Source organism: Triticum aestivum, chromosome 7D (assembly GCF_018294505.1).
Source record: "Triticum aestivum cultivar Chinese Spring chromosome 7D, IWGSC CS RefSeq v2.1, whole genome shotgun sequence".
Classification (NCBI taxonomy): Eukaryota; Viridiplantae; Streptophyta; class Magnoliopsida; order Poales; family Poaceae; genus Triticum; species Triticum aestivum.
Window position 1 is genome coordinate 288,141,243 of NC_057814.1, and position 18,447 is coordinate 288,159,689.

An 18,447-nucleotide genomic window follows, 5' to 3' on the forward strand; every position below is an offset into this window, starting at 1 on the left:
GGAAAGACGATCGACAACGACGAAGATAGCATTATTCCCTCTCTTGGTCCTGGGAAACCCGGTAATCAAATCCTTACCGATTTTATCCCATTTCCATTCAGGAATAGTTAAAGGTTGAAGGGCGCTAGCAGGCCATTGATGCTCTGCTTTAACACGACGACAGACGTCGCAATTAGCAATGTATTGAGCGATTTCTCTCTTCATCCTAGTCCACGAAAACCTCTGGCGTAGGTCTTGATACATTTTAGTACTACCGGGATGAATGGTGAGAGGGGGTTCATGAGCTTCTTTAAGGATCAACTGACGTAGATGTTGTTTCTTGGGAACCACCAAGTGGTTCTTGAAGAAGACAACACCTCGCTCATCCATGGAAAAACATTTAGCAACTGCGCTAGCGATGTTTTCCTTAATCCGGGATATGCCCTTATCACGCTTCTGGGCAGCTATGATTTGATACATAAGGTTAGGCTTCACCACCAGGGTGGATAGGAATCCTCGAGGAACAATGTGAAGGTTAAGCTTACGAAATTCCTCGTGGAGAAGTGGTTGACTTTGTTGTAACCTCAAGTTGTTACAATAAGATTTATGACTTCACGCATCATTCATGACATTGGCTTTGCCCGGGGTGTAAGTTATTCCTAAGTCGTAATCTGTGATCAACTCGACCCAACGTCTTTGCCTGAGATTCAAATCCGGTTGGGTGAAGATGTATTTCAGACTTTGGTGATCGGTCTAAATCTCGCAACGATTACCGAGAAGGTAATGTCGCCATGTTTTGAGTGCATGGACTACAGCTGCAATCTCTAGATCATGTGTGGGATAGTTATCCTCATATGGACGCAACTGTCGAGAAGCGTAGGCAATCACATGACGATCTTGCATGAGTATGCAACCTAGTCCTTGTCGCGAGGCGTCACAATAGATAACAAAGTCCTTAGAAAAATCTGGTGGTACGAGTAGGGGAGTAGATGTCAGGTGTCTTTTCAGTTCCTCTGAACTCGCACTGTGGGGTCCACTCAAACTTTTTATCTTTCTTGAGGAGTTCAGTTAGAGGTTTAGCAACCTTGGAAAAATTCTCGATGAAGCGGCGACAGTAGCTCGCTAAGCCAAGGAAACTCCGAACTTGCTTGACCGTTTCAGGTGGAGTCCAATCAAGGACGGCTTGAACTCGCTCGGGATTGACAGCAATACCCTTACCAGAGATTACATGGCCTAGATAGGTCACTTCTGGCAACCAAAATTCACACTTGGAGAATTTGGCATAAAGGCGATGCTCTCGAAGTTTCATCAATACTAGCCTTAGATGCTCGGCATGTTCTTCCTCATTCTTGGAGTAGATGAGTATATCATCGAGGTATACCACGACGAATTTATCCAAATACTCCATGAAGATCGAGTTCATTAACCGAGAGAAGGTGGCTGGAGCATTGGTTAAACCGAAGGACATGACAGTGTACTCGTATTGGCCATAACGAGTAACAAAGGCCGTTTTAGGAATATCCCCGTTCTTGATTTTGATTTGATGGTAGGCCAACCTCAAATCCATTTTGGAAAATACTGAGGATCCAGCAAGCTGATCATATAGATCGTTGATCCTGGGGAGTGGATACTTGTTCTTGATAGTGACCAAGTTGACAGGTCGGTAATCTACAACCATCCGATCTGTTCCATCCTTCTTCTTGACGAAGAGGATGGGGCAAGCCCATGGAGAAGAACTAGGACGGATGAAACCCTTTTTCAAGGACTCATCGAGTTGTTTCTTAAGCTCGGCTAGTTCTAGGGGTGCCATCTTATAGGGTCTTCTAGAGATTGGGACGGTTCCTGGAACAAGGTCTATCGCGAACTCGACATCCCTGTCAGGTGGAACACCTGGCAGTTCTTCTGGGAAGACATTCGGAAAGTGATGGACTACCGGAATATCTTCAAGGTCTGGAAGAGGGTTGGCATTTAGGGAGTAGAGCTGACGCTTAGACACTTGGGTGAAAACATTGACTGTCTTGCCTGATGGATGGGTGAGTTGAACAGTTCTAGTAGAGCAATCAATCTTAGCATAATGGGCTGATATCCAGTCCATACCCAAGATGATGTTTATGTCCGAGGACTTGAGAGCTATCAGTGATGCAAGGAAGACCAATCTATCGACAAGAATTTCATTTCCACGGCTTACTTGAGAGGTTTGCCATTTAGAACCATGGGTTTGAATTAACATGGAGGTGGGCATGTCACAAAATGTGGTGTTGTGCAACCGAGCATAGCTCTCAGAAATAAACGAATGAGATGCTCCAGTATCGAAAAGAACAGTTGCCGGATGGCAATTAACAAGGAGCGTACTGAGGACGACATTGGGTTCATCATGAGTCTCCTCAGCTGAGTCATAGTTGACATGGCCACGTGCAGTGGTGGCTTGCTTGGCGTAGTAAGTCTTTCCCGCTGGCTTACCACGGCCAACGGACTTTCCAGGCTGATTGGGGTTGTTCTGGGGGTACTCGCGCAGGTAGTGACCCGTCTCTCCACACTTGAAGCATGTCACAACATTGGGGCGTGGAGCAGCATTAGCAGCGGGGCCACCATAGGTCTTGGGCGGTGCATACTGCTGGTTGGGGTGAGGCGCCTCATAGGATGGCCTCGGAGTGAACCTGGGTGGCAGAGCTATGTTTGGATTCCAGACTCGATGCTTCCGAGATCCAGAGCCGGATGAAGATCCAAAGTCACGGGAGTGCTTGCGTGAAGCATCATAGTCAGTCTGACCTGTCTCAGCACTGATGGCCTTATTGACCAGCTTCTAGAAGGAGGTGCACTCGTGAAGACGAAGATCACGGCGAAGCTCGGGGCTAAGTCCCTTGCAGAACCTTTCCTGCTTCTTGGCGTCGGTGGATACCTCTTCAGGAGCATAACGTGCCAGATTTCTAAACTCACGGCTGTATGCATCCATGGTCAGTCTGCTTTGGGTGAAATTGCAGAACTCTTCCCTCTTACGATCCATGAGACCTTCCGGGATGCGATGCTCACAGAAAGCCTCGCTGAACTCAGCCCAAGTAGTGATTTAGCTGGCTGGGCGCATAGCCTCAAAGTTTTCCCACCAAAGTCTACCAGGGCCTTCGAGGTGATAGGCAGCGTAGGTAACCTTATCATCTTCGGCTACGTTGGCAGAACATAGCTTATGGGTGATGCTGTGAAGCCAATCATCCGCATCGAGGGGCTCGACGGGATGATTAAACTTCGGTGGGTACAACTTGACAAAGTCATTGATTGACACCAAGTCGTTCCTCTGATGACGTGCAGTATTTTGCTCAATTCGTTCTAGAAAGCGGTTGGTCTCACGCTTGTTTCTTTCCGCCTCCAGCATAACTTCGGCCAGAGAAGGCGGTTGAGGCAAATTCTCATCCCTAGTTGCACTGGCTTCACCCTGCTCTGGGGCAGCAGGGTTGTTGCGGGTGTTGACCATCCTAGGAAGAACAAGACAACGGTTTAGACAAGGATGGCAAAATCTTGGCAAGGAAGTGCAGAATGTAATGGATGACATGGAATGCTGAGATGTTCATTTGCATGACATGGTAATACAGAAACTACCATATATATACCATCGGTCATACACACCATACATGGTTTAGTACAAGCCCAGGCTAAAGTACAACTACGGTGAAAGACGATACATCTCATCGGAGGCATTCCAAGCTCCTATACATTATTTTTCTACGCCTCCGGAACGTGATACACACCAAGTCATATCCCACGAGTCACGCAGGACTGTGGAGAATACAACTGTTACAATACTAGTGAAAGTACTACCAACTCAGACGTCTCCGTAGTAATCTTCATAGAGATTACCACCATGTCCTGGGAGCTAAACATGATCATCTGGAAACAGTCGGTCCTGTGGAGCTTGCGGTCCATAGGGACTCGGATGTAGCCTTGGTCCAACAAACGGTGGTAGACGGGGTCCACGGGGAGAGGTGATGCCTCCTACATCACGCCAATCCATACAATCTGGCAGACCAGACCGCACGGGGTACAAGTCCCCCATGTCCATATACCCAGCCTGCACGGCAGGTGCAAACCGTGTGAGAGTGGCCTAGTGATCAGAACGAGTGTTGAAGAGCTCCATTCGCAAGGCACGATTCTCACGGTCCTTGTCCTCAAGCATCTCGGTGGTGGTGCGGAGTAGTGAATCCTCATGTGTAGAGTCACAGTAAATAGCCTGATAGTACCCTTGTGCCCCAGGGAGTGATGCTGGCATATAGCGGAAATCTGTGTTCCGAAGCAACGCAGTTCTGGCTCGTATGATAGTCATCATCGAGTAAGCTGCGTCCTGCATCGACATCTCGATGGTAACCCCAAGTCCATAAGAGCAATGGAGGGGTTCAGTAGCTCCAGGATAGGAAGGGTATATCCTGACCGTACAAAGGTATTGGCTCTAATTAAAGTCTCGAAACTGCTCCTCGACGGTATACTCAGGATACCATCGATAGCCTGTCTCGATCATCACTCGGACCAGCATGGACGTGTGACCAGGTACATCGAGGCACCGAGTCAGACGAACCACTTGATTCTGGGAACGGGTGGCCATCTGAAAGCACGAAATAATGCAAAGGAATTAGAATTTTCTAGGAGAAATCGGACAGCACAACGGCTGTAAATGCTCAGAAAAATATTTGGGACATTCACAACAATTTGCATAGACACTCAACAACATCATATCAAGGTTCTGGTTCAACTGGCAACATACTAAAAGCAGTAGAAACTGAACTGAGTTGTAACCAACAATCCTATAAGTTACTACAGATTAGTAACACATGAACCTGATAAAGAGAAGAGAGCCTAGTCCTTAACCCACGTAGAATGAGAAGAGAATGACTCAGATCAGAGGGCATAAGGTAAAGGAGTAAATAGAGCCTTACGTTCCCTCCCACAATCAATTTCCCTACATATAACTAAAGCATTTCTAGACTCGACATCGACCAGTTTGGCTTGACGAACCTACAGGCAGTCCGGCTCTGATGCCAACGCTCTCAGTACCTCGATTCTAAGTTACACCGATCTAGCCTGTAACACCTCATATCACTTTGCGGCCTCACGCACGGTATTCCCACGGGTGTCGCCTTACCATGGCCTGAGACCGTTTGCGCCTTTTGGCTCACGTATTGTCACGACCGGTTTTCCAATAAAAATATTTATTGAGAAATCGATCCCTTTTACGGACCAGTAGAGAAGAATCCTTCTTACTGGTAGACAAAGTCTTGATCACAGAAGAAAAATACCAGGAGTACTGAATATAATACAAGGTTAAGCGGAGACTGCTCAACAATTTATTACAAACTCGCCAATAATACTTAAAGGCGGATAGGGGTGGCATAACTACTAGCTCACGATAAAAGCGGTAGTGGAAATATCACAGTGAAGTGGGTGACATGACTCCTGAACTAACAACTCTTCGAGCGTTGGAGTGAGGCTCGAGGATACTCATTGTGGGTGGCGGAAGCGTATATAATACAAGTGACCAATATCCAGGATCGCACGGGACTGACTGGGACTCCTCTAGGCATCGGACTCGCTATCAAACTCTTCATCCATGAGATCGTCTTCGTCAACATCTGGCCAAATCAACAAGCCAGGTGAGTACTATGAAAGTACTCGCAAGACAGTTCGGACATAAGATATGACAAATGTAAACATGAAGCATGTGAACGGATTAATAGAACGTACTCAAACAACGAGATGGCAATGCATGGAAAATAAAAGGGTAGTCGGGCGGTAGTCCTCCCGAAATCCCAAAGTAATACTGAGGGCCAAGCGAGTGTCTGAATGACTCCTCGAAAGGATACAAAAAGAATAACAATGCCGCAGTCGGGCGTCAAGGCGACACCACATAAAGGGCTTATAAAAGAATATAAATGACAGTGCGTGCCACAGTCGGACGTCTGAAGCGACATCACATAAAGGGCTTATATTGAAGGTAAATGACAAGAGTGCCACAGTCGGACGTCTGAGCGACATCACATAAAGGGCTTATATCAAAAGTAAGTAACAAGAATGCCACAGTCGGACGTCTGAGCGACATCACATAAAGGGCTTATATCAAAAGTAAATAACGGACTTGCCACAGTCGGACGTCTGAGCGACATCACATAAAGGGCTTATATCAAAATAAATAACGAGAGTGCCACAGTCGGACGTCTGAGCGACATCACATAAAGGGCTTATACTTCACAACTTAATAATTTAGCAGCTCATAAATTTAATATCACAACAAGGATAATATTCAGATGCGTGATAAAATAAAGGTTAGTCCATCCACAGGAATAACAATTTAAACGAGTATATCACTCAAGCTTGTTCACCGGGGATTTTACCACGAGGGCTGACATAGATGTGGATATACTGACCATGGTCCTTGATCATGGACACGATGACTCGGAAGGATTTGACTCTGCAGAGTTTGTACTTCAACCACAGCCAACGGATTTCAGTAGTCACGGGGACTAGTTCCGTTTACGGTGTTTTAGGAGAAACACATCAATCCAGTACACACCCATTCAACATTCCGATGCCAGGAATCACCCTCGGCAACGTTCAAGAAAAACTTTGAGACGGGGAGGCTACAACCTCGCGTAGCATGGGATCAAATTTATATACGCGCGCTCTAAGGGGTGCCCCCCTCTCGGTCCCAACCGGAAACACCCATGCCCCCTGACCGGATGACTGGCTTTAATCCAGGGCCATGGAACCCTCATCCCGGCCCCTCCATTTGGTGTGTACACGGAAAGAGGTTAACAACTTACTAAACCGTATTCTTTGCAGAAAACATGTGGCAGCACGAAAGGGGAAGAACGGTAACGTGGACTCAGTCCACGTTAACGTCGGAGTTTAACGGATGACGTAAGGCTGGCATGCTACAACAATACCACCTCACTACCTTTCATGTCACCACATGATCAGGTCATCTCTCATCAAAGATCACGGTAACTTCGGAACACACGGATAGTTGCCTTACATGCAACGAGATACTCACCGATGCTCATATGCCATGCACAACCCATTCAAGCAAACATGCAAAACACCTATCATATCAAAGGTTCAAACATGCTTGCCTGGTTCGGAGAAGTCGGAGTCTAGCTCGGCGAAGTTCGCGGCTCCGTCACCTCTTCCGGAACCTACGGTATAGCGAAAACGCACACTAACGTGAAAACCATCGCGTGCATAAAACTTGTTCCAAAATTTTTCCAAATAAATACTATAAAAAACTAGACAAAAATACAAGACTGTCAGAAAAAGAATCAATCAAAAATCATCTTTTATTAAAAAGTTATAAGGGTTTTAGTCCAGGGACTAATCTGTGATGAAACAGAAAAGAACCAGGGACTTAACTGAGAAAACAGAAAACGGTTCGGAAAGAAATGCGCCAGCCCGAAGGGAAAGCGCATTTGCCCGAAGGCGCCAACAGAAAACGGTTCGAGGGGGAGAAAGAAGAGAGGCTGACGGGGGGGGGGTCCACACGTCAGGTTTAAAAACGGCCAACGGAGCTCACCGGCGCCCGAAGGCTGCGGTGGTCGCCGGCGTCGAACCACGGCGAGACAGAGAGATCGGAGGGTACCAAGAGGTTCAGCGTGTTCTTCCGCGTCGGTGGGTGGTGGACTTGGTCGTCGGAGAGCACCACGTCGACGGCGACACTTTCTCCGGCGGACGGTGGTTCGGGTGATGGTGGAGAACTCCGGTGGGTGCTGCAATCTCCAAATTGAAGCGCGGGTCAGCAGAGTGGATGCATAAGGAAGCTACTGGCAAGAGATGAGGGGTAGAGGTGCACGCACGGGAGCGAATCGAGCTGGGTCCCGTGGCGGGTCGAGGCGGCCGGAGTTGGGGAAGAAGGCTCCCTCGTGGCTCTACCAGTGGCTTGGCGTGGTATTGGTGGTGCGTAGGGGTGGTGTGAGTTCGTGTTCGAGCTCGGGGCCTCTATTTATAGGCGATTCGAGGGTGTGGCCGTGAACGGGATATCTCCGGCGAGCGATTACGGCGAGGCAGTGGTTGGGCAGGGGGTTTAGGGGGCTAGGCACCATCAGAGAAGATCACTGGTGCCGTTCCACCGCTAAACCTCGGTCGGGCAAGGCGTAATGCACCGATCATCGACGGGGCGGCCGTACGGGCACGGCGGCGGCAGAGAGCGCGCTCCACGCCTAGCAGTTCACGACGAAGGGTGGCAGATCGCACGGGGGAGTGGAGGGACGCGGCGACCTCCGGTGACTTGGGCGGCGCTGGGTGGCGCCGTCCACGCTGTGCCCCTCTCTGGCGGCCGCAAAGCCGCCGCTGCCGTCGCTCACGGGGTGGCGCACCTCCGCCTGCTCGTCGCCGACGCCCGCTAGCTTCCAGCTGATCGTGCGGCGCAGAGATAAGAAGGAAGGGACAGGAAGCACGGCGACACCGGGGTACTGGCGAGATCGACAACGGGCTCTGAAGAAAACGACAGTGCATCTCTGAAACTGTTGCTCTGAAAACTAAACTTGACAGGAACAGTGCACTGCAGGTGTTCGACGAAATGATTTGGCATGAAGAAAAAAAATTCTGGAGCTGGGACTTGGTGAGGTGACCTCTCAATGCACCCAGAGGCTGCCTGAATTTTCTCAGATTTTTAGGAGGAGAATTCAAATGAATTTCATCAAATTTGGCAAATAAGGTCCAAACTTGCAGCAAGCACAATTTGAAAATATTTGAACTGGAGACCAGTGGATCTTCATGGATCTTGGTTGAGGGCTCAAAGGACTAGATAGGGAAAATGGTTTGGAAGCAAAAAAATCAAAGCAGAAAGGGTAGCTCCTTTGTAAATCTCCAAGAGCTAGAATAGAGGGCAGAAATTGTTTTTTGATAAGAATTAAATGGAAACAAAAATATGGAGAGGTTCAACTTGCTGGATTTGAAGCATATCATGATCCAAAGATGGAGAAAGGCTTTTGGGAGGGGATTTCCACTCATGCCATGGCAAGAGGGATTTTGAAAAGGGGGAAAGGATCATTCCAAATGCGATAGGGCTATTTAAAAAGATTTTTCAAAAGAAATTTCCCAAATGAAAAGCATTTGGTTTTGAGTCCACATAAGATGGAAAAACCTCCAAGACCAAAATCAAGTCTTGGGTGAATCCAAAACAAAACACTTGTCACAAAAGAAAATATTTTGAGAGGGAAAATCCTTTTAGAAGAAAATTTAAATACCCTCCTCAAATCAAATAAAAGATTTTGATAAAACCAATTAAAAAATTTGGGTGTCACAACACCTACCCCCTTAGGAAAAATCTCGTCCTCGAGATTACTGCTGATCCTCGAATAGATATGGATACTCTGCCTGGAGAAAATCTTCCCTTTCCCATGTAGCTTCATCCTCGGTGTGGTTGCTCCACTGAACCTTGAAAAATTTAGTTGTTTTCTGTCGGGTCCTCCGTTCAGACTCTTCCAATATCTTTACTGGCCGTTCTCTGTAGGTGAGATCTGGTTGCACATCAATGCTCTCATGAGACACATGCTTTTCCGGGTTACTCATACATTTCCTCAACTGTGAGACGTGGAACACGTCGTGGACGTCTGACAGCTCCTTGGGTAGGTCTAGTTGGTAGGCTACTGTGCCTCTTCGTGCAATCACACAGAATGGTCCAATAAATCTCGGGGCTAGCTTCCCCTTAATTTTGAACCGTTGTAGGCCCCTCATAGGAGATACTCGTAGGTATACGTAATCACCGGGTTCAAAGCTGACCTCACGATGTTTCTGATCATAATAGCTCTTCTGCCGGCTTTGGGCTGTCTTGAGTCTGTCCCTGATCTGTTTAACCTTCTCCTCGGCCTCCTTGAGCATGTCTGGGCCGAAGATACGACTGTCACCCGTTTCTGACCAATTCAGTGGGGTACGACACCTCCGTCCGTACAATGCTTCAAAGGGTGCCATTTGTAAGCTGGCTTGGTAACTGTTGTTGTAAGCAAACTCGGCATATGGCAAACTTTCTTCCCAACTGGATCCATAGGTGAGCACACAGGCTCTCAGCATGTCCTCTAGGATTTGGTTCACGCGTTCCGTTTGTCCATCAGTCTGAGGGTGGTACGCTGTACTGAATGCTAGTTGCGTGCCCAGAGCTTGTTGTAAGTGATCCCAAAATTTAGAGACAAATTGAGTGCCTCGGTCGGATATTATAGTCTTTGGGACTCCATGCAAACAAACTATACGGGAGAGATATAGCTTGGCTAGCCTTTGAGTGGAGTAGGTCGTCTTCACGGGAATGAAATGTGCTACCTTGGTTAGCCTATCTGTGATGACCCATATGGCATCATTTCCGCGTTGCGATCGAGGTAGTCCGACGATGAAGTCCATTCCAATTTCATCCCATTTCCACTCAGGTATCCGGTTTGGCTGGAGTAGCCCTGCTGGCTTTTGATGCTCGGCTTTAATGCGCTGACACGAATCACAACAAGCAATAAATGCGGCTATATCCCTTTTCATACCGTGCCACCAAAATCTTTCCTGAATGTCTTTGTACATTTTGGTTCCTCCAGGGTGGATCGAGTATGGAGCGGTGTGGCTTTCGGTTAGGATTTGTTGCTTGAGTTCCCCAATGTTTGGTACGCAGAGTCTGTCCCCGTACCATAATATTCCTTCATTGTCTGTGACGAACTCTGAAGCCTTGCCTAGGCTCATTTTTCTCTTTATACCTTCGATGCTGGGATGTCCCTGCTGAGCCTTCTTAATTTGTTCCATTAGGGTGGGATGTATCTCCAGATTTGATACGGTGCCCTCAGAGACTAACACCATGTTGAGTCTAGCGAACTCCTGCTGAAACTCAGGCCTCAAGTTCTGTGGACTGTCGTTGCCCGAGCTGGGGTTCCGACTAAGAGCATCTGCCACTACATTGGCCTTCCCTGGATGATAGTGAATACCGACATCATAGTCCTTGACCAATTCCAACCAGCGTCGTTGTCGTAAATTCAGCTCTGGTTGTGTGAAAATATATTTAAGGCTCTTATGGTCCGTATATATTTCGCAACGGTTTCCCAACAGAAAGTGCCTCCACTCCTTGAGTGCATGGATGACTGCTGCTAGCTCCAAGTCATGAGTAGGATAATTTTCCTCATGCTTCCGTAGTTGCCTGGAAGCATACGCGACAACTTTGCCATCCTGCATCAGCACGCATCCGAGGCCCTTCCGGGACGCGTCACAATACACTTCAAAACTCTTGTGTATGTCTGGCACGGTCAAAACTGGTGCTGTTGTTAGTTTCTTCTTGAGTTCTTGGAAGCTTTTCTCGCATGCTTCCGTCCATACAAATTTCTTGTCTTTCTTGAGCAACTGTGTCATCGGTTTTGCCACAGTGGAGAATCCTTCAATAAATCTCCGGTAATATCCAGCCATTCCAAGGAAACTCCGTACATCTGTCACGTTGGCTGGTGGTTTCCAGTCGAGTATGGCTTTGACCTTTTCTGGGTCTACGGCCACGCCTTCTTGGGTTAATATATGGCCTAGGAAACCAACTTGCCTTAGCCAAAATTCACACTTGCTAAATTTGGCGTACAATTGATGTTTCCTTAATTCTCCCAAAACAATTCTGAGATGTTCAGCATGCTCTTCTGGTGTTCTTGAATATACCAGAATGTCGTCAATGAACACCACAACAAATTTGTCCATGAATTTCATAAACACTTTGTTCATGAGGTGGACAAAATACGCGGGGGCGTTCGTCAGTCCAAAAGGCATCACTGTGAACTCATATAATCCGTATCTGGAGGTGAATGCCGTCTTAGGGATATCTTCAGTCCGTACTTTCAGTTGATGATATCCCGATCTTAAATCAATCTTTGAGAACACCTTGGCTTGCGCGAGCTGATCAAACAAATCATTTATCCGTGGCATCGGATATTTGTTTTTGATGGTGACCATATTGAGAGCTCGATAGTCTATACACAGTCTCAGTGTCCCATCCTTTTTCTTGGCGAATAAAACTGGCGAACCCCATGGTGAGGAGCTGGCTCGAATAAATCCTTTGTCCAGTAACTCCTTTATTTGCTTCTTCAATTCTACCAACTCTGAGGGTGCCATTCTATAAGGTTTCTTATAGATGGGAGTGGTGCCAGGTGCTAGTTCAATGCTGAACTCTATCTCTCGGTCTGGTGGCATGCCTGGTAGTTCTTCAGGGAATACGTCGGGAAATTCGCACACCACTGGAACTTTTCTCAATTCTGAAATGTCCACTTTGTTCAGCTTTGGTTGCCGTGACCGTGGTCTCTCTTGAGCTGTAACCTTTATTGTCTTGCCGTGATGATGAGTGAGAATCACAGTCCGATTGAAACAATCAATAAATCCCTTGTTGGTGGTTAACCAGTCCATCCCTAGGATGACATCCAGTCCTTTATTTTCCAACACGATGAGATTAGCCTGAAACTTTAGTCCTTCGAACTCAATGGTTACTCCTTGGCAGTAACTCTGAGCGATCTGCTTATTCCCGGGGGACTTGATGATCATAGATTTTTCCAAGGGAAGTATCGGAAAACCATGTTGTAAAACAAAACTCTTCGAAACGAACGAGTGAGAAGCTCCAGAATCAAACAAAACCGTGGCAGGTACTGTGTTGACAGGGAACGTACCGAGCACGATGTCTGGGGCATTCTGCGCTTCTTCCCTGGTCACATGGTTCAGGTGACCCTTCCTGTGGTTGTTGCTGGGATTGAAATTGTTGCGCTTGGGGGCTGGATTGTTCCCACCATTGTTCGGCTTGGGGGCCGAGTTCCTTGGTTTTGGGCACTGTTTGGCATAGTGCCCTTCTTCACCACAAGCATAGCAAGTGACCCCTGGACGGTACGTGAAGTCCTTGTCCCTTGAATGAAACTGCCTGGTTGGCCTTAGGTCAGTAGTCGTGGGTTTTCTTGCTTCATTCCTCGGAACCTCAGTCTTGCTTCGATTGTTGCGAGCAAGGGTCGTCTTGTCCCTTTTCCGCTTACGGATATCCTCCAGACTGCGGCGCTCATTCTCCAAGGTAATGGCCTTGTCAACCAGAGTTTTGAAATCTGGGAAAGTGTGTACGACTAGTTGGCATCTTAATGCTGGCGCCAGGCCGTCCAGAAATTTTTCCATCCTTTTGTTCTCAGTCATATGTTCATCGTAGGCATAACGAGATAGCTGGGTAAACTGACCGTTGTATTCTGTTACGGACATGCCTCTTTGCTTGAGGTCATCAAATTCTCTTTTCTTGATTTTTATGATGCTCCTGGGGATGTGTGCCCCACGAAAGCCTTCCTTAAACTCTTCCCAGGTGATGTTGTGTTCACTGGGATGCATGTGTAAGAAGTTTTCCCACCATGCTGCAGCTGCTCCAGTAAGGTAGTGGGGTGCATAAAGCACCTTCTCATGATCTGAACACTGAGCAATAATCAGCTTTCTTTCGATGTCACGAAGCCAATCATCGGCTTCAAGTGGCCTATCAGTGTGAGCAAACGTTGGAGGGCGTGTCTTTTGCAGTTCAGACAACTTGGAGTGCGGTTGGTATGGCTCTCGGTGATTCCCCATATTGATGACATGATTCATCATCTCTTGGTGCTGTTGCTGGCTTTGTTCGAAAAGACGGCATACTTGAGATAAGGCTGCTTCGCTGTCCTGTTGACTAGACTGTCCCTGAGTGAAGTTGTTGCTGGTCTGTGCTCCATAAACTTCTTCTGGTTGATTGGGCATGGAACGAGTCCAAGGACGAGACATTTTCCACTCTGGGGTATTATTTTGCAAATATCATAAGAAGAACTGTGTGGTACAAGGAAAATCTTGCAAAGGCAAAAATTTAAAGGACCTCAAGATTTTTCAAGAACATAAACGATTTCGCACGGAGAAGGACTGCTTAGTACATATCTTACACGCGAAACGCAAACATACGATACAGCACTCAGGATGTGCGTACACATTCCTGACATGTTATTTAGACTAGCACACTCCTCCGGAATGCAGCGCACACAACTACAAACTTAAGTACATAAAACATAACAAACATGCAGGCACAACGCGCGGCTACTAAGCGCACTCAGTCGGAGATGGTGAAGATTTCCTTCCCCCTGCCGAGGGTAAGACCCAGCGGTGCAGGAGACTCAACCTCCACCTCCTCCCTAGTAGGCTCCAGGCGCGTAGCACTGCGCTGAGGTGATGGCGCGGGAGCGACAGGCGGCAGTGCGGGTGCGGCAGGCGGTGCAGCTCTGACTGGAGTAGGAGCGATGACTCGGTCGAACTCCTCAGTGGTAGGCAGACGGCGAGCAGTGGCCAAAATGGCCGGTGAATAAGATGCCGAGGACGAGACGAATGTCAGCGGCGGTGCCATGTGGAGAAGCTCCTTCCTGCTGGCAGGACCGCCCCGAACTAAGTCCATGCGGGCAGCCACAAGATCGTCCACGAGGTTGTCGAAAGATTCCTCCAGAGCTTTGAGGTACTCGACAAGCATCTCGATAGCTTCATCCCGCTCTCCCCTATGGCAGGCGAATGCATAGTGACAAGTATATGGCACATGGCATGGGAGGTAGCGGTAGCGACGAGTCTTCATCATAGGAAGGATATCCCGAAGGCGAGCTATCGCCTCACGGGCGGCCATCTGCATGGCATGCCTCTCCGTAGGCATGGCCCTTCCCACAAAACGGAAGTGGCGTGACGCAGAACGTCCTCCCTTGAATTGCACCACGGCTTGGTGCATAGACACGTCGTCGCTGAGCTTGTGCTGGTAAAGCGTGAACTCCGGACGAGTCGCTGGCCCGATCGCGAGCTTGGTGATGGAGACGAGGAGTTTGACAAACCCCTCGGGCACGTTAGTGAACACCCGAGACTCGCAGTCGTTGCCAGCCATCTACAAAAGTAGGCAAAAATTCTGAGTAGTCATGTCATAAATTTATGATGACCAACAGAAAATAGCTACATTTGCAAAATGCTGAAAAAGCACCAAAGACGCTAATAACCGATTAGCGATCGCACCTAGTGGCTTCCTACAGTCAGCCTCGCTCTGGTACCAAGCTTGTCACGACCGGTTTTCCAATAAAAATATTTATTGAGAAATCGATCCCTTTTACGGACCAGTAGAGAAGAATCCTTCTTACTGGTAGACAAAGTCTTGATCACAGAAGAAAAATACCAGGAGTACTGAATATAATACAAGATTGAGCGGAGACTGCTCAACAATTTATTACAAACTCGCCAATAATACTTAAAGGCGGATAGGGGTGGCATAACTACTTGCTCACGATAAAAGCGGTAGTGGAAATATCACAGTGAAGTGGGTGACATGACTCCTGAACTAACAACTCTTCGAGCGTCGGAGTGAGGCTCGAGGATACTCATTGTGGGTGGCGGAAGCGTATATAATACAAGTGACCAATATCCAGGATCGCACGGGACTGACTGGGACTCCTCTAGGCGTCGGACTCGCTATCAAACTCTTCATCCATGAGATCGCCTTCGTCAACATCTGGCCAAATCAACAAGCCAGGTGAGTACTATGAAAGTACTCGCAAGACAGTTCGGACATAAGATATGACAAATGTAAACATGAAGCATGTGAACGGATTAATAGAACGTACTCAAACAACGAGATGGCAATGCATGGAAAATAAAAGGGTAGTCGGGCGGTAGTCCTCCCGAAATCCCAAAGTAATACTGAGGGCCAAGCGAGTGTCTGAATGACTCCTCGAAAGGATACAAAAAGAATAACAATGCCGCAGTCGGGCATCAAGGCGACACCACATAAAGGGCTTATAAAAGAATATAAATGACAGTGCGTGCCACAGTCGGACGTCTGAAGCGACATCACATAAAGGGCTTATATTGAAGGTAAATGACAAGAGTGCCACAGTCGGACGTCTGAGCGACATCACATAAAGGGCTTATATCAAAAGTAAGTAACAGAATGCCACAGTCGGACGTCTGAGCGACATCACATAAAGGGCTTATATCAAAAGTAAATAACGGACTTGCCACAGTCGGACGTCTGAGCGACATCACATAAAGGGCTTATATCAAAATAAATAACGAGAGTGCCACAGTCGGACGTCTGAGCGACATCACATAAAGGGCTTATACTTCACAACTTAATAATTTAGCAGCTCATAAATTTAATATCACAACAAGGATAATATTCAGATGCGTGATAAAATAAAGGTTAGTCCATCCACAGGAATAACAATTCAAACGAGTATATCACTCAAGCTTGTTCACCGGGGATTTACCACGAGGGCTGACATAGATGTGGATATACTGACCATGGTCCTTGATCATGGACACGATGACTCGGAAGGATTTGACTCTGCAGAGTTTGTACTTCAACCACAGCCAACGGATTTCAGTAGTCACGGGGACTAGTTCCGTTTACGGTGTTTTAGGAGAAACACATCAATCCAGTACACACCCATTCAACATTCCGATGCCAGGAATCACCCTCGGCAACGTTCAAGAAAAACTTTGAGACGGGGAGGCTAGAACCTCGCGTAGCATGGGATCAAATTTATATACGCGCGCTCTAAGGGGTGCCCCCCTCTCGGTCCCAACCGGAAACACCCATGCCCCCTGACCGGATGACTGGCTTTAATCCAGGGCCATGGAACCCTCATCCCGGCCCCTCCATTTGGTGTGTACACGGAAAGTGGTTACCAACTTACTAAACTGTATTCTTTGCAGAAAACATGTGGCAGCACGAAAGGGAAAGAACGGTAACGTGGCTCAGTCCACGTTAACGTCGGAGTTTAACGGATGACGTAAGGTTCAAACATGCAAAACACCTATCATATCAAAGGTTCAAACATGCTTGCCTGGTTCGGAGAAGTCGGAGTTTAGCTCGGCGAAGTTCGCGGCTCGGTCACCTCTTCCGGAACCTACGGTATAGCGAAAACGCACACTAACGTGAAAACCATCGCGTGCATAAAACTTGTTCCAAATTTTTTCACAATAAATACTATAAAACAATAGACAAAAATTCAAGACTGTCAGAAAAAGAATCAATCAAAAATCATCTTTTATTAAAAAGTTATAAGGGTTTTAGTCCAGGGACTAATCTGTGATGAAACAGAAAAGAACCAGGGACTTAACTGAGAAAACAGAAAACGGTTCGGAAAGAAATGCGCCAGCCTGAAGGGAAAGCGTATTTGCCTGAAGGCGCCCACAGAAAATGGTTCGAGGGGGAGAAAGAAGAGAGGCTGACGGGGGGGGGGGGGGGGTCCACACGTCAGGTTTAAAAACGGCCAACGGAGCTCACCGGCGCCCGAAGGCTGCGGTGGTCGCCGGCGTCGAACCACGGCGAGACAGAGAGATCGGAGGGTACCAAGAGGTTCAGCGTGTTCTTCCGCGTCGGTGGGTGGTGGACTTGGTCGTCGGAGAGCACCACGTCGACGGCGACACTTTCTCCGGCGGACGGTGGTTCGGGTGATGGTGGAGAACTCCGGTGGGTGCTGCAATCTCCAAATTGAAGCGCGGGTCAGCAGAGTGGATGCATAAGGGAGCTACTGGCAAGAGATGAGGGGTAGAGGTGCACGCACGGGAGCGAATCGAGCTGGGTCCCGTGGCGGGTCGAGGCGGCCGGAGTTGGGGAAGAAGGCTCCCTCGTGGCTCTACCAGTGGCTTGGCGTGGTATTGGTGGTGCGTAGGGGTGGTGTGAGTTCGTGTTCGAGCTCGGGTCCTCTATTTATAGGCGATTCGAGGGGGTGGCCGTGAACGGGATATCTCCGGCGAGCGATTACGGCGAGGCAGTGGTTGGGCAGGGGGTTTGGGGGGCTAGGCACCATCAGAGAAGATCACTGGTGCCGTTCCACCGCTAAACCTCGGTCGGGCAAGGCGTAATGCACCGATCATCGACGGGGCGGCCGTACGGGCACGGCGGCGGCAGAGAGCGCGCTCCGCGCCTAGCGGTTCACGACGAAGGGTGGCAGCGCGCACGGGGGAGTGGATGGCCACGCGGCGGCCTCCGGTGGCTTGGGCGGCGCTGGGTGGCGCCGTCCACGCTGCGCCTCTCTCTGGCGGCCGCAAAGCCGCCGCTGCCGTCGCTCACGGGGTGGCGCACCTCCTCCTGCTCGTCGCCGACGCCCGCAAGCTTCCAGGTGATCGTGCGGCGCAGAGATAAGAAGGAGAGGACACGGAGCAAGGCGCCACCGCGGTACTGTTGAGATTGAGAACAGTTTCTGAAGAAAACGACAGTGTTCCTGAAACTGTTAACTGAACTTGACTGAACATGATAGCAACAGTGCCAGTCAGGTGTTCGACGAAATGATTTGGCATGAAGAAAAAAATTTCTGGAGCTGGGACTTGGTGAGGTGACCTCTCAATGCACCCAGAGGCTGCCTGAATTTTCTCAGATTTTTAGGAGGAGAAATCAAATGAATTTCATCAAATTTGGCAAATAAGGTCCAAACTTGCAGCAAGCACAATTTGAAATATTTGAACTGGAGACCAGTGGATCTTCATGGATCTTGGTTGAGGGCT